The sequence below is a fragment of the Chionomys nivalis genome, chromosome 20, assembly GCF_950005125.1.
Source record: "Chionomys nivalis chromosome 20, mChiNiv1.1, whole genome shotgun sequence".
Taxonomy (NCBI): Eukaryota; Metazoa; Chordata; class Mammalia; order Rodentia; family Cricetidae; genus Chionomys; species Chionomys nivalis.
Window position 1 is genome coordinate 31,982,777 of NC_080105.1, and position 13,532 is coordinate 31,996,308.

The 13,532-nt window shown below is 40.4% G+C and overlaps 1 protein-coding gene across 26 annotated transcripts in view; it reads right to left on the reverse strand.

The window, feature by feature from the left end:
* The window catches only part of Sorbs2 (sorbin and SH3 domain containing 2), a 190,283-nt gene extending 181,482 nt beyond the window's left edge, over nucleotides 1-8,801 (reverse strand). For 14 of the 26 annotated variants that reach the window (XM_057752497.1, XM_057752496.1, XM_057752495.1 and 11 more), the window contains exon 1: nucleotides 8,231-8,801. The gene's annotated coding sequence lies outside the window, so the exon portion shown is untranslated. The remainder of the gene's footprint in view (nucleotides 1-8,230) is intronic. The other 12 variants (XM_057752513.1, XM_057752512.1, XM_057752505.1 and 9 more) reach the window with 7 other exon arrangements.
* Between the last annotated feature and the right edge of the window lie 4,731 nt (nucleotides 8,802-13,532).

Consider the following 13,532-nt stretch of genomic DNA (forward strand, 5'->3'; position numbering starts at 1 on the left):
AAGGCATGTTTTTCTAATTTCTTTCAAAGAAAAAAAAATAGGGTTTCAAGTGATTATGATGTAATATTACATCAAATGATAACCTCCAGCTCAAGTCAAATGACTTTGCTGGATCCCACTTATTATGAGGCACTGGGGGACACTGGGCCAAAAGGACGGTGACTTCTCAAACTACACCAGGTTCTTTATGACTTTGATTATCATCTGCTTTTATTAAATAATGGTGATGTTATCTTCTGTCCTGCCAATAAATCTAAAAATTAATTTAAAATGTAGTCCAAATACTTTACACACTGTAGAAGGGAGGCTTTAACTTAAGGGAAAATGTCATCAGTTATATTGGTTTTATAGAATTAAAGCTCTGGTAGAAAGGAAGTCAATGATATAATCAGATTTCAGATCGCATCTCATCTGAAAAGATGTGTTTCCTTGTGAAGCCAGAGAATTCAGGATATACCTAAGAAAACCTTCTTCCCTAAGCAAGTCTAATTAAAAGAGATGATTATTGTTTCTTCGTTAAAGCGGATGACTATACTTACTCCCATTTTTATTTTGTCTTAATTCTCAGATATCACTACCATAAGGCTAGGCTGTTCTGGAGATTAAATCGAGGGGGAAGTTGATAGTGTGTTAAATGAGCCAAGTTATTTTTCTATTGTGTGAGGACTTCCTTTGTTCAAGATACCTTGAAGACTTCAAAGGATTCCTTAGACATTAGCTTAGTGTTTTACATAAAAGGACACCAATCTCACGCAGGAATCCCCCAACGAAAAGAATATCTACAGATGTGTGGACCATATTAATTTTCTCATGGTGAAAGTTGCATGAAATCAGTTTTCATTACTTTAATTTGACCTTATACTTTCGCATATATTGTATTTACAGACATATAAACTGATTGCATCTAGCATTCACCCATTATTTACTTTTGGACAAGCCCGTGATGGAGTAAAACACTGTTGTTTTCCATGGGGTTTACTTTCATAAGAGGTGATTAGACATATATGGAAAAAGCTTCATTAAAATGGCATAAAAATTTCATGTGCAAGGTGTAAGGATGAACTAAGCAGATGACTTTGCTAAGTTGACAGAAAGATCATTAAGTCCTTATGAGCACCTCTGTGTCCCATGTCCCCGAATGTACCTATTCCTGGTGTGTTTGTAATTCTCAGTCCCTCTTCTGAAAGTTAACACACATAAAGCTCTAGGGATAGCAGCGAGAACAGGGCGAGCGCTGGTTTGTTCTTTTCAGCATCTTTTGAATTGATCAGATTGGATCATTTTTATATGAGCATTTACTGCAGTGCGGCTGGAGTGATGTCTCTGTGTTCACAGCACTTCCTGCTCTTGCTGATGACCCAGATTTGAAGCCCAGCACCAACACCCTGCAGTTCACAACTACCTGAATCTCCAGCCACTGACGGATTAGACGTTTCAGGTCTCTGCAGGCACTGGCACACGTGAGCACAAACCCACACGCAGATACATGGACATATAATAAAAAAAAAAAGTCTTAAAAAAAAAAGCCTCAAATATTTTCTGTAGCTAAGTATCCAAGCTTTCCTTTTCTTCAGTTAACTTGGGAGCAGTCATTTTGATTGCTTATGTAAGGTCTTGCAGCTTTTATGGGTTTTCAACTTAAAAAGATCTCCTTAAATTGACATCATTTTCTTGCTTAAACTCTCTAATTATACTCCAAAGCATAAGAAGAAATACCTTAAAATTTGTAGTGTTGAAATTATCTTCCTCTTGCTATTTTAAATAGAAGGCAAATGTGAATTTGGTCGTGTTGATCTTGTTTTCTCAACGGGTGTGAATAGAAGCAGACGCGTTAGAAAGAACAGAAATCACATTTCCTTGTCTGAATTATTCATGACACTCAGAGTTGCATTTGAGCTTTACCCAGGTCCTGGCAGTATTCCTGTGTTATGAAACTGCTGAAGCACAGGACCTTTCTTCGGGAAGACTCTATTTTGCTTAAAAAAAAAAAAATAGTTCTTCCTAAAATTTTCATTGTTTTCTTCTCCTCTGTTTTGTGAAATTAAAAAAAGTTAAGACTATTTCTTATTAACTTTTTTTTTCTAATAAAGTATCTCTGGGTAGACACGACCTTTTAAAATCACAAGTCAGCGTTGATAGAATTAGAGGAAGATCTGATCAGTATGGGCCTTTTACTCATTCGGTGAATGCTAACTAAAGACTTGATGGGGCAACCTGCTTTCTAGATGCCTCCAATGTCTCAGCTGCCATTCAAAAGCTAGTTGAGTTTTGCTTGTCATTTTTGTTCTGCCCAAGCACTGTTACCTTTTCTCCTTTTTAACATGAGGTACTTACATGACCTTCCTTTAACTAAAACTGTCTAACCTAAAACATATGACTATTCTCAGTGCAGCGGCAACTGTTGGCTACAACAGTTTCATTTTGACCACCATGTTATAGTAATTTCCAGATCTATCTGCATGTGGTAGCAAATGTCTGTCTGTATTTCTAGTATTCAGAAGGCAGAGGCAGGAGGAGAGGATTAAAGACAATCTGGGCTACCTCATGAGACGTCTCTCAAAAATAACAACAACGGAGTCAGGGAGATGGCTTGGTGGGTAAGAGCAATTGATGCTCTAGCAGAGGACCCATGTTAGTTATGTTCCTGCATCTATGTGATAGCCTGCAACCTTCTGTAGCTCCCAAGTTCCAAGGCATGAGATACTCTCTTCTAGACTCCACAGATATCCTGCATGATATCCTGTACAGAACAGGTGCAGGAAAAACACCCATACTCATAAAATAAAATTGACTAAATCTTTAAGAACAATAACAAAGAAAATCTAGATCTACCTATTAAGTGACAAGGTCTTCCAAAGGCTGTTTATTCTCACTGTGAAAAACATGGTATTTGCCATGCAGTAACACAGCTGACAGATTACGCTCCCTTGTTTTAGAACACACTACCCTCCACCAGACGACACAGTGAGCACAGAAATAGCTGGACTCTTTCCTCTATTAACTTCAGCACAGGAAACAGACATGACAAGGTGTGAGGTTATCTTGATAAGCCACGCACGGTCAGCCCCTCTTTCAGAATCCAATATGGGCTTCCAATGTGTTGTATGTTTTGTTTTTCCAGTTGTATCAAGTATGGGGATAAGGTCTAAATATTCAGTATCTCAATAAGGCCAGAAGTAGCTGAGCCTTAGTTAATAGGTGAAGAAAGATTCCCCATAGTCAAAAGTTTAGACACATTTCTATCTATAAGATTGTCACCTCATGACAGTCACTTCCTTAGAGGTATAGATGCTCCTGAGAAGCCAGCTATCCTAGGCTGGCACAGAGACTTTGTAGAGGATGACAGAAGGAGCTTTTAAATAAAACCATTTTCGCCAGTGTGTGTGTGTGTGTATGTGTATGATGTGTATATGTGTATGTATATTATGTGTGTGTGTGTGTGTATATATATATATATATAAAATTTTCTATGCACTTAAAAACTTCACTCAAGTCCTACTGGCATTTGTGCTTCCTGTTTGGAATTTTCTAAGCGTTGAACCTCTTGGTCCAAAGCCCATCTTTGCTGTAGTTTCTTGCACTTCATGGCTGATGCTTCCAAAGACCTTAGTCTCTAAAATGTACCACCACACTGAGAAGAATGGAGAGGATACGGAACCAGAGGCATTTGTGTTGCCTTTTCTCAGCTCCAAGCATTCCAGAAATTATTTCTTGTGTAGGAAAGGAGTCTGAAGATTTCTTTCCATGTTGGGTGTGGCCTAGACTCACCTTGGTCCCCTGTAAGAATGTCGGCTCCAACTTCAGCCTCCAAGTACACCTTAATTAGTACTGCGTAAAATTATATTCTTCTCAAGACAGAGGATATGTTTCATTACAAGAAAGTCCTTTTTGATGTTTGCCCTCCTTTGTGAACATTTTTTAAAGGAACAGTAGAGGAACTGAATGTTTGTGTTGAATAAAACAACCCAAACCAAAAACAGGCAAATATGCATTTTAAAAGTTGTTGAGAATCTTAAGTAAGCCTCTTCCTTATTTGATTTTCCTGTATTTACCATATATTCATAGAAAGAACTTAAGAAATGTTAATAGGATATTTTTGAAGGGGATAGGAATGCTCTCTTTGAAATGGCTCTTAGTTAGGTTGAGGAAGAATGACGGTTTTTTGAATTTTGCTCAAATAAAACCTTTCAAAGAGCAAGCAAAAGCAATGCTAGACCTATATATACCTGACTCGTATAGGGACAAGAAAGTCACGCCTTTTGGCTAAGTTTCCTATTTAATGAACTAGTACATTTCTGTTTTGAAGACTGAAAAGTGTGACATCATTCTATATAAGTATGTCACAACGGATGCCCTCCCCAGCCCTGTCTTAGCGGGAACTTCATTCTCTGCCCAGCTAGCATCACCTTGATTGAACTCGAGCTGAATCAGAGTGATGGGGCCATTTTTAGAGATCAACAGTTACAGAAGCGTGCTCCTACAGCTGAATACATGTGCCTTAGCATTTTCAGAAACGACCTAGATAGAACACTCAATAGAACTTTTGACAGGGATAGTTTAGAATACACATATCTGTACAAAGAATAATTTTTGTCCTTTTGTACAACTTTCAGAAAATTGTCAAACGCAGTCATCTATTCTTCACGGCAAAATGCAAGGGCCAATCATTATACTACCAGATACTTTTATGTATAATGTAAAAATGTTACTTAAATATAAAACATGGAGAATGATGAGATCATGTTTCCTAAAATCTAATAACTATATGTGACACAAGATAATTAACTAGCCTTTAAGATGACTATCAAGCTTTATGTATTATTTAATTATAGCATGCTCTACATCAGCACCAGCAGGGAGATAGCTAATACAAGCTGTTAAACCCAGCACAATCATGAGGAACTGCTACTTAACTCGTTTCCATTGCAAGATTCAAATATGGTGTAGACATTCGAATGTCTAGAAATACGAATTTAAATATTTCCTAATATTTTCTTTTCTCATTGGAAACATCAGGCTATTTTGAACTTTCTGATCTGAGCTACTTTCTAGGCAAAACATTCATACCAAACTAATGACTACTTTTGCCTTGAACGCGGACACCTTAGAGACAGGGGATTGTACACAGAGTTCCTGATGCATCATTCCCGTGGATGACAGCATTCTAGCAATTTCCACACAAAACGGTAATTAGAATATTTTTAAAAATAATAATTACGCCATTATCTGGGAAAAAGGTAAGTCTCTGTTAAAACCAGGTCTACAGCTGGAGCCACAGCCCCCCTTCTCTTGTAGGAGCTCACCTTAGGAGGAAGGGGGCAGGGCATCAGTGAGTTACTGTAGAGGACGCCTGTAACCTTCCAGGTTTATTTAGGAAGATGGAAAGGAACTTGGCTACTAGATGCTGAATTCCAATTCCTTAGTTCCCCCTTCAGCTAAAAAACTCTTCTCTTTCTCAGCTTCAATATGAAATGTTGCTTCCTAAGCACCTTACATTATATTCAGTTTCCAGTCAAAAGTTGACTTAGAGCAAATCCCAATCAGGAATGTTCACTTTTTAAATTTTTTCCTGAACTTTTAAAAAATTAATTCTTTTTTTTTTTTTTAAAAAAAAAACCCTTTTAAAAGTTACATTTAAAGTTTTTCTTTCAGAAAATGACTATTTAATACAAGATAGCCATTGCTTTTATAAAACTGTGATTCCAGAGTGACATTTTCATAACTGAGAAGTCGCTACTCTTTCTATTTTATTTTATTTTATTATGTCCTGAGTTTCTCTGATGAAAGGCAATACTAGATCATGGCTAGATTTACAGTAGCCAATAGTGAAGCCCGAACTTATCAACACAATCTCTGAATGTTAGGTTCTAAATGCTGTACAAAGTTCTATAGAATCAGAGGCCTGTAAGACTGGAACCTGTGAGCAGAGGCAAATGCAAGATGATACCGTGGACAGAAAAATGAGCCATAGGGTGCTGGATGTGGTAAGGAACAGTCTGGGTGGGGCGTACTTGCTGGATTCTCGAGGTCCCATGAAAATGACCGGTGCTGCTGGGAGAGTTAAAGGGAAAGTCCACCACAGAGGGTGTCAACCACATTTGCCAGGGTTTGAGAGTGTGTTTTAGAAATGATAAAATATTTGACTTTGCCAATTGGAGAGTTGAAAATGGCAGAAACGGAGTCAAAAACCAGACAAAAAACAATGAGCAAAGTGGTGACAGATGAGGAAGACTCTCTGAACTCCATTCTTAGAACTGATGAAGTAACAGTTGCTGCTGATGTTGGCTTGGGGATGTTCCTCCCTGTAGCTGCTGTCTTAAATTGTGAGCACCGTAGGAAAACAGAGCAGGGGTAATGAGCGTGTGTGCCTGTTTTCCTGGGTGCTCACATGTTCTTGTCCCACATACAGATACCGCAAAGGCAACAGGGCACGCCACCAGAGTGGTGTGCAGTAGGTGTTTCTACAACCGGTTCTAAAAGTTACGTCAAGAGAAACTCATAGAGAATTATTCCCTTGCCTCAGGTGTGTTCCCAGTGTTACTCTAAGAACTCCTTTGGCGGTGTCACCAAAGGAACTGACATTGAAAGGGGCTCCTTTTTACCATTCATTTTGTCTTCATTTACACGGCTGAGATTGGTATTCACAGAAGCTGTCTTAATGTTAAAAGTCTGTTTGTTTACTTTCCCTTAAAAACTAAACTAACTGAAGGACAATTCCATCATCTGAGCATTTTATCCCATAGAACGTTTCCCACTCAGAATCATGTTTGCATGCTTTCATATCCAACACGTGCTCACGCTCCTCTACACTGATGATTCTTAGTCTAAATCTTTATATCCTGAACAGACATTCCCTTCTTACACTTTATGATTGGCTCTGAGGCTACGCTAACGTTTGAAACAGGTGATACGTGTTTGCACGTATCAGTGAAAACATTCCAACTAACAGTATTAGGAGACTCCCTATGTGATCTGTATTTTGCGAGAAAAAGACAGTAAATAATAAACTACTTCTTGGAAAAAGATCACAGTTACTTTTTATTTGAAATTTCATGGTCAGCTCCATCTTTAGCTGGTAGAGACGAGTTATCAGAAGTTTCCAGCCAGATGATATTCAGTAAGTATTTCTAACAGCATTATGGCTAATCCGACATTCCTGGTCCTCCAGCAGCCGAACTGACTCAGGGCAGCTGAAATAGTGCTAAAGCAGAATGTAATCATTTCTTGGCCCTTTCCTTGCCAGGGGAGTTTGATTTGACTGATCAGTTTGAACTCAGAATACCAGCTTGTTCCTAAGAAACTATCCACCAAAGAAATGCTCACGAAGAGGCAATACCCCTTTCAATTCAAAGTCTGTGCCAATTTCAGGCAGTGGCCAGCGGCAGACATCATCCCCATTATTGGTGTGTGCATCTGTAGGAAGAATGTGGTATTTTTGTTATTGTTGTTTGCTTGCTTTCACCATCCTGTGAAATCTACCTACTTGTGAGAAAAAAATGCCCGAGAAAAGTTTTCCTATAGCTGTGTTCGGGTTCAGTGCAGATAATTCACCTCTTTTCTTTCCCTGGATTCTGAGCCTGGGGAGTACAATGGGGGTGTTGTGCTCTGGGGTAGCCTGGCATGCAGGATATTGTGAGAGGAGGTGTGAGCAACTTGCAGTACCTAAAGTGTTTGCTCTATAACTGCCGAGGACTAAATCAAACAGCCCGCCAGGCCATTTGGTTTAGAATAGGCAAGTACAGACTCCACTAGCTACTACGACTTACAAACGAAAGAGAATTCCTCGCTTTAAAAGTGTACATAGATGTTAAGAATTAAAACATTTATGAGGCTAAAAAACAAACGCTTCACAGCTTGCATGCAGTCGGTTTACTGTGCAGTTCTTTTAACGTGTCAAAGGGCAAGTCACAAAAGCATCCATTGTTCTGTTGGAGAGAAGGTTATTGGCTATCAGGTCTATCCAGAAAGACAAGCCATCATAGTTTTGTTAAAACAGTAAACAGTTATTTTAAATCCTAAAAGAAAACAGCAGCGCCTTTTTTCTTTATCATACAATTTCTGGGACCTCAACTCACAGAGTTAACTCTATCTTAAACATTATTTTGTGAAAGCAATGTGTGTGTTTCCTCCTTAATTTCAGATCACAACGACCAGTATAAAAATGTCAGGTTAAGTTTTGGCTTCAAGTTATTTTTATGCTGAGCTTTCAAAAGAGGGAAAAAAAGCTTACCTTCGTCAGTCAAGTGAGATGCCCGGAGCCCCTTTCTCAGACTCAGCTTCAGCGTGCCGGAGAGGGAGCAGAAGCTTGGAGCTAACAGTCTGTTCACAGGAAGCAGGTGAACCCGAGAGCGGCTGCCTGCGTTCCAGCCCAGTGCCCATCCGAGCACACACCTGCTTTCCCAGACCTGCGAGCCCAGCCTCGCACAGGACCTGTGCTAGCAGAGGGAGGCACCCTCTTTTCAGAGCCCCGGTTCTCTCAGTTGGGGAGCTGCTGAGATAACTGTGCGGTGAAGGCTTGCCTTCCCGAGACAAAACCCTTTCCTGCTGCTGCCCGCGAGCTGATACGCGGCATTATCACCCTGCATTCCCCGTTCTCCAATCAGCTAATTGCAACAGCAGTCAACAGCTTGTCGCAGGGGCAGCTTGCAGGCACACGTGGCTGCAATGATTGTGCATTAGCATGCCCATTGTGGTTCAAGAGATTTAAAAAAAAAAAAATGCTTCTTCCACCGTGAAGCTCTATGCCACACTGCTTTCCATAAGTAAAATGGCTGGTCCTCTCAGCGCTGCTGCAACAGCTCATTGGGTTCCACTAGCTTTTCGTAGCCATAGCAACAACCAACAGACAGACTTAGCAAGCATGGCTGATCATGTGCAGCGCACGACACAGCTTGTTAATTTTTTCTTTCTTCTTTTTTTTTTATCAAACTCGTCATTTTTCGAGGGGGGGCAGCTTCTGTTACCTTTCTAAATGTTTTTGTCGAGAGCGCAAGCACTCTGATCCCTCCCCTCCCCTGCACTCCTCCTCCCCCCACACGCATGCACTCAGCTTTTCTGGGGAACTTTTGTATATGTCAGTCTTACGCTGTGACATCGAGGAAGGGAAGCTGTATTCACATCTATCCAGGTTAAAAATATGCATATCGCCGGAGAGGGAACTAATTGGAACCGTGGGCAAAAACAGGTGTGACCTTGGAGTCATAGAAGGGGCTGGAAGGAGACCTGCTGAATGGGGGCAGCTGTGGATTTTGTTTACCAATGCCAACCCTAGAGCTAACTTAATTCAAGCAAAGCCCCGTGGATCTTACGTTATATCTAGTCAAAATAAAAGTCTAGTCAGAGGAGCTGGTTTAGTGCTTCTGAATTATCCATTTATCTATAGACTGTGTTTAATATCTTAATACATCAAACAGTTTAAAGGAGAACTATTTTTTTTAAAAAAAAAGTTCTATTGCTGTTCCTCTGGAAAACTCTAACTCAATTATACTTTATTTTTAATTTTAAAATACTTTTCAAAATCCAAACCAAGGCCTGGTGGTGGTGGCACACGCCTTTATTCCCAGCACTTGGGAGGCAGAGGCAGGTGGATCTCTGTGAGTTCAAGGCCAGCCTGCTCTACAAGAGCTAGTTCCAGGGCAGGGTCCAAAGCTACAGAGAAACCCTGTCTCGAAAAACCAAAAAAGAAAAAAAGGAAAAAAAAATCCAAACCAAATAAAAAAATCCCTTGAGAATTTAAGCATTACCTTCAAGGCAGGAATTTGGACTACATTCCAGACTTTTTCAAAAGCCCATCTCCTCGTGGTATCTCCCATGGCTAGGCTAACGCCTTTAACAATTTAAATGTTCTAAAAGTCCCCTCCCCCCACCAGACTTTTCTACTCTTTAAGTATTTTCACCAGCCATGTTCTATTTGATATATTTTCAAAGTAGTATCCTACTTATGTTTGTTCCTAGCCCTCTGTTTGAACTCATGTGTTAGCACTTTGGACTTGTAAACAGACAAGTTGCGTTGGCTAGGAGACATTGATTTATGTTTTGTTAAGTACTGCATTTGCTGCCCACGCTAGCATTCCGACCTCCTGTAGTCACTCCCAGAGTCAGTATAATAGGAATCCTATGGACGTAGATTTGGGGATTCCATTTCCTCTTCCTGTCCAAGCAGGTCTTATTGACTTGCCCAGGATCCAGTAAGAAACACTGAGTAGACCTTTCTGCTGGGTTCGAGTCCCACACTTTTTGTCATCACTGAAGTCTTTGTCTGTTCAAATAGCCAAGTTTGCGAGTCCCAAATAGGTCACTCCAATTCCTTGAGCATGTCTGCTCTTCAATCTCAAATGTCAACATCTTGAGTGGAAAAAAAAAATCCATGCTTCCTGGACCTTTGGATATTTCTGTTTTCTGACAGGCTCTTTACTGAACCCCTACTCAGCATCTTTAACTTAGGTTCCACACTGTCTCTTTATCTATCTATGAACATCTTGCTCAAACAGAGATCACACCAGTGACACAAGTAGAGGCCACCCTAGTACTCCCACTGTGTCTGAGATCTGCCACTATTGTCTGGGGACTTGTCACACCTTTTTACTAATGAACAGTTTTCCTCTGTTACTGCCTGAAAGTCAATCTGGCCCATACACTATTGTCTCCTATACTTGAATATTGTATCCCAATACATATATATTCTTGAATGTAAGATGGCGTCTAACTCTGTTGCCTTGGCTGGTCTCCAACATCTGAACTCAAGGAATCCTCACGCTTCAGTTTGTTGAGTGGCTACGGGTGTATGTCATCACGTGTGGATTCCTTATTGCTGAAGAATGGCCTACAATACTTACAGACTTCATGAGCATTCTGCATTATTTCAACTCACGTTTGAACATCATGCATTTATGGATGCTATCATTTCAGAAAAATCGAAGTGATTCTGATTAAATGTTGGCACTTTCTAAAAAGATACCAAGAAATATTCTAATTTTGGGTTTTTGAGTGGTTTGGCATGTCTTTATTCCACCTACATGACTGTATAGTTGGGCATAGGAATCATCAAAGTCATTTTCTTTAGGGATTCAGGGGTCTTCTTCCTTTTTGGCTCATCTCCTGCATCCATTACAGCACAAACAGTTCTTGCTCTAAAGAAGAGAGCTTGGAGCCCCCACATTGTATGGGACTAGAAAAGGCTGGGGGGAACTGAGACAAATCATTTGCTATTTTGTTACCCCATGGTGTCCGTTAAGTATCTCTATCAATTATTAAAAAGTTGTCTATCCTATACAATAAAGGAGCTTCTGAAGGTATCACTATCCCTGACTTCAAACTCTACTAGAGAGCTATAGTAATAAAAATGGTTTGGTATTGGTACAAAACAGACAGGCGGATCAATGGAATTAAATTAAAGACTCCAACATTAATCCACACACCTATGAACACCTGATTTTTAACAAGAAGCCAAAATTATATGACGGAAAAAAAGAAAATCTCTTCAACAAATGCTGCTAGCATAGCTTGATGCCAACATGTAGAAGAATGAAAATAGATCCATATCTATTGCCCTGCACTAAATTCAAGTCCAAGTGGCTCAAAGACCCCAACATAAATATAGTTACACTGAACCTAATATAAAAGAGAAAATGGGAAGTAGACTTGAATTCATTGGTACAGGAGACTACTACCTGAATATAACACAGTAGCTCAGACACTGAGAGCAACAATTAATAAATAGGACCTCTTAAAACTGAGAAGCTTCTGTAAGTCAAAGGATGCAGTCAGTAAGTTAAAACAGCAGCCTACAGAATGGGAAAAGATCTTCACCACCCCCACATCTGATAGAGGGTTGATCTCTAATATATGTAAAGAACTCAAGAAGCTAAACATCAAATTACCAAATAATCCAATTTAAAAAGTGGATTCCAGATGGGGTACAGATCTAAACCGAGAATTTTCAACAGAAGAATCTCAAACGGCCAAAAGACACTTAAAGAATTGTGCAACACCCTTAGTCATCAGGGAAATGCAAATCAAAAAGACTCACAGATACCATCTTACACTCGTCAGAATGACTAAGGTCAAAAATACTGAGGGCAGCTTTTGTTGCAGAGGATATGGAGTAAGGGGAACACTCCTTCGCTGCTGGTGGGAGTGCAAACTTGTACAGTCACTTTGGAACTCAGTATAGGGGTCTCTTAGAAAACTGGGACTCAATCTACCTTAAGACCCAGCTATACCAATTTTAGGCATATACCCAAAAGTTGCACAATCATACCACAAGAACACCTACTATGTTCATAGCAGCATTATTCATAATAGGCAGAACCTTGAAACGACCTAGATGCCCCTCAACCAAAGAATGGGTAAGGAAGATGTAGTACATTTACACATGGAGTACCACTCAGCTGTAAAAAGCGATTACTTCATGAAATTTACAGACAAATGGATGGAAATGAAAAAAAAAAAACATTCTGAGTAAGGTAATCCAGGCCCAGAAAGACAAGCATGGTATGCACTCACTCATAGATGGTTATTAGCAGTAAAGTATAGGATGACCAACTTGCAATCCACAGCCCCAGATAGACTAGGTGACAAGAGGGGCCCATCGAGGGATGCATGGATTTCCCTGGGAAGGGGAAGTAGAAAAGATCTCCTGGGTAAACTGGGAGTTAGGGGTTAGGGGTATGGAGGGATGGGAATTAGAAGGAGTGGGTTGGGTGGGCTGGATGGGAACTATAGGGAGTGGGTTTGGTGAGTTGAGTGTTGTATTGGAGACAGAATGAATAGGAAGAGTAACAAAAGAGATGGCTTGATGAGGAGCAGACATTGTGGGGTTAGGGAGAAACCTAGTGCCAGGGAATGTCCCAGGAATCCACAAGGACGACCCCAGCTAAGACTCCTAGCAATGGTGGAGAGAGTGCCTGAACTGGCCATCTACTGTAAGTAGATTGGCGACTTACTTAATTGCCATCAGAGATACTTTATCCATTAACTGATAGAAGCAGAGGCAGAGACCACAGAAAGGCATTGTGCTGAACTCCAAGAGTCTTGCTGAAAGAAGGGAGGAGGAATTGTACCAGCTAGGGCAAGGTATGATGGGGAGAACTCACAGAGACACCTCCGCTGGCCTGTGCTCACAGAAGCTCACAGAAGCTCATGAATGCAGTCAAGGAGCCTGTACGGGACCAACCCAGGTCCTCTGCATGTGTGTGGCAATCGTGTAGCTTGCTTAGTAAAGCTTTTAACAGTGAGAGCAGGACCTTTCCCTGGTCTTTAGCTGGCTTTTGGTAACCTGTTTCCTATGCTGGATTACCTGGCCTCACCTTGGCATAAACGGAGGAGCTTGGTCCTACCTCAACTTGATGTGCCATGCTTTGTGCAATCCCATGGGAGGCCTGTCCCTTACTGAATGGAGATGGAAGAGGAGAAGATGAAGAGGGGTAGGTGGGAAAGGGGGAAGGATGGGAGGAGAGGAGGGAGGGGAAAGTGGTTGTTATGTAAAATTAATTTAAAAAGTTAGTTAAATTAAAAATAAGTAAAGAAAAATA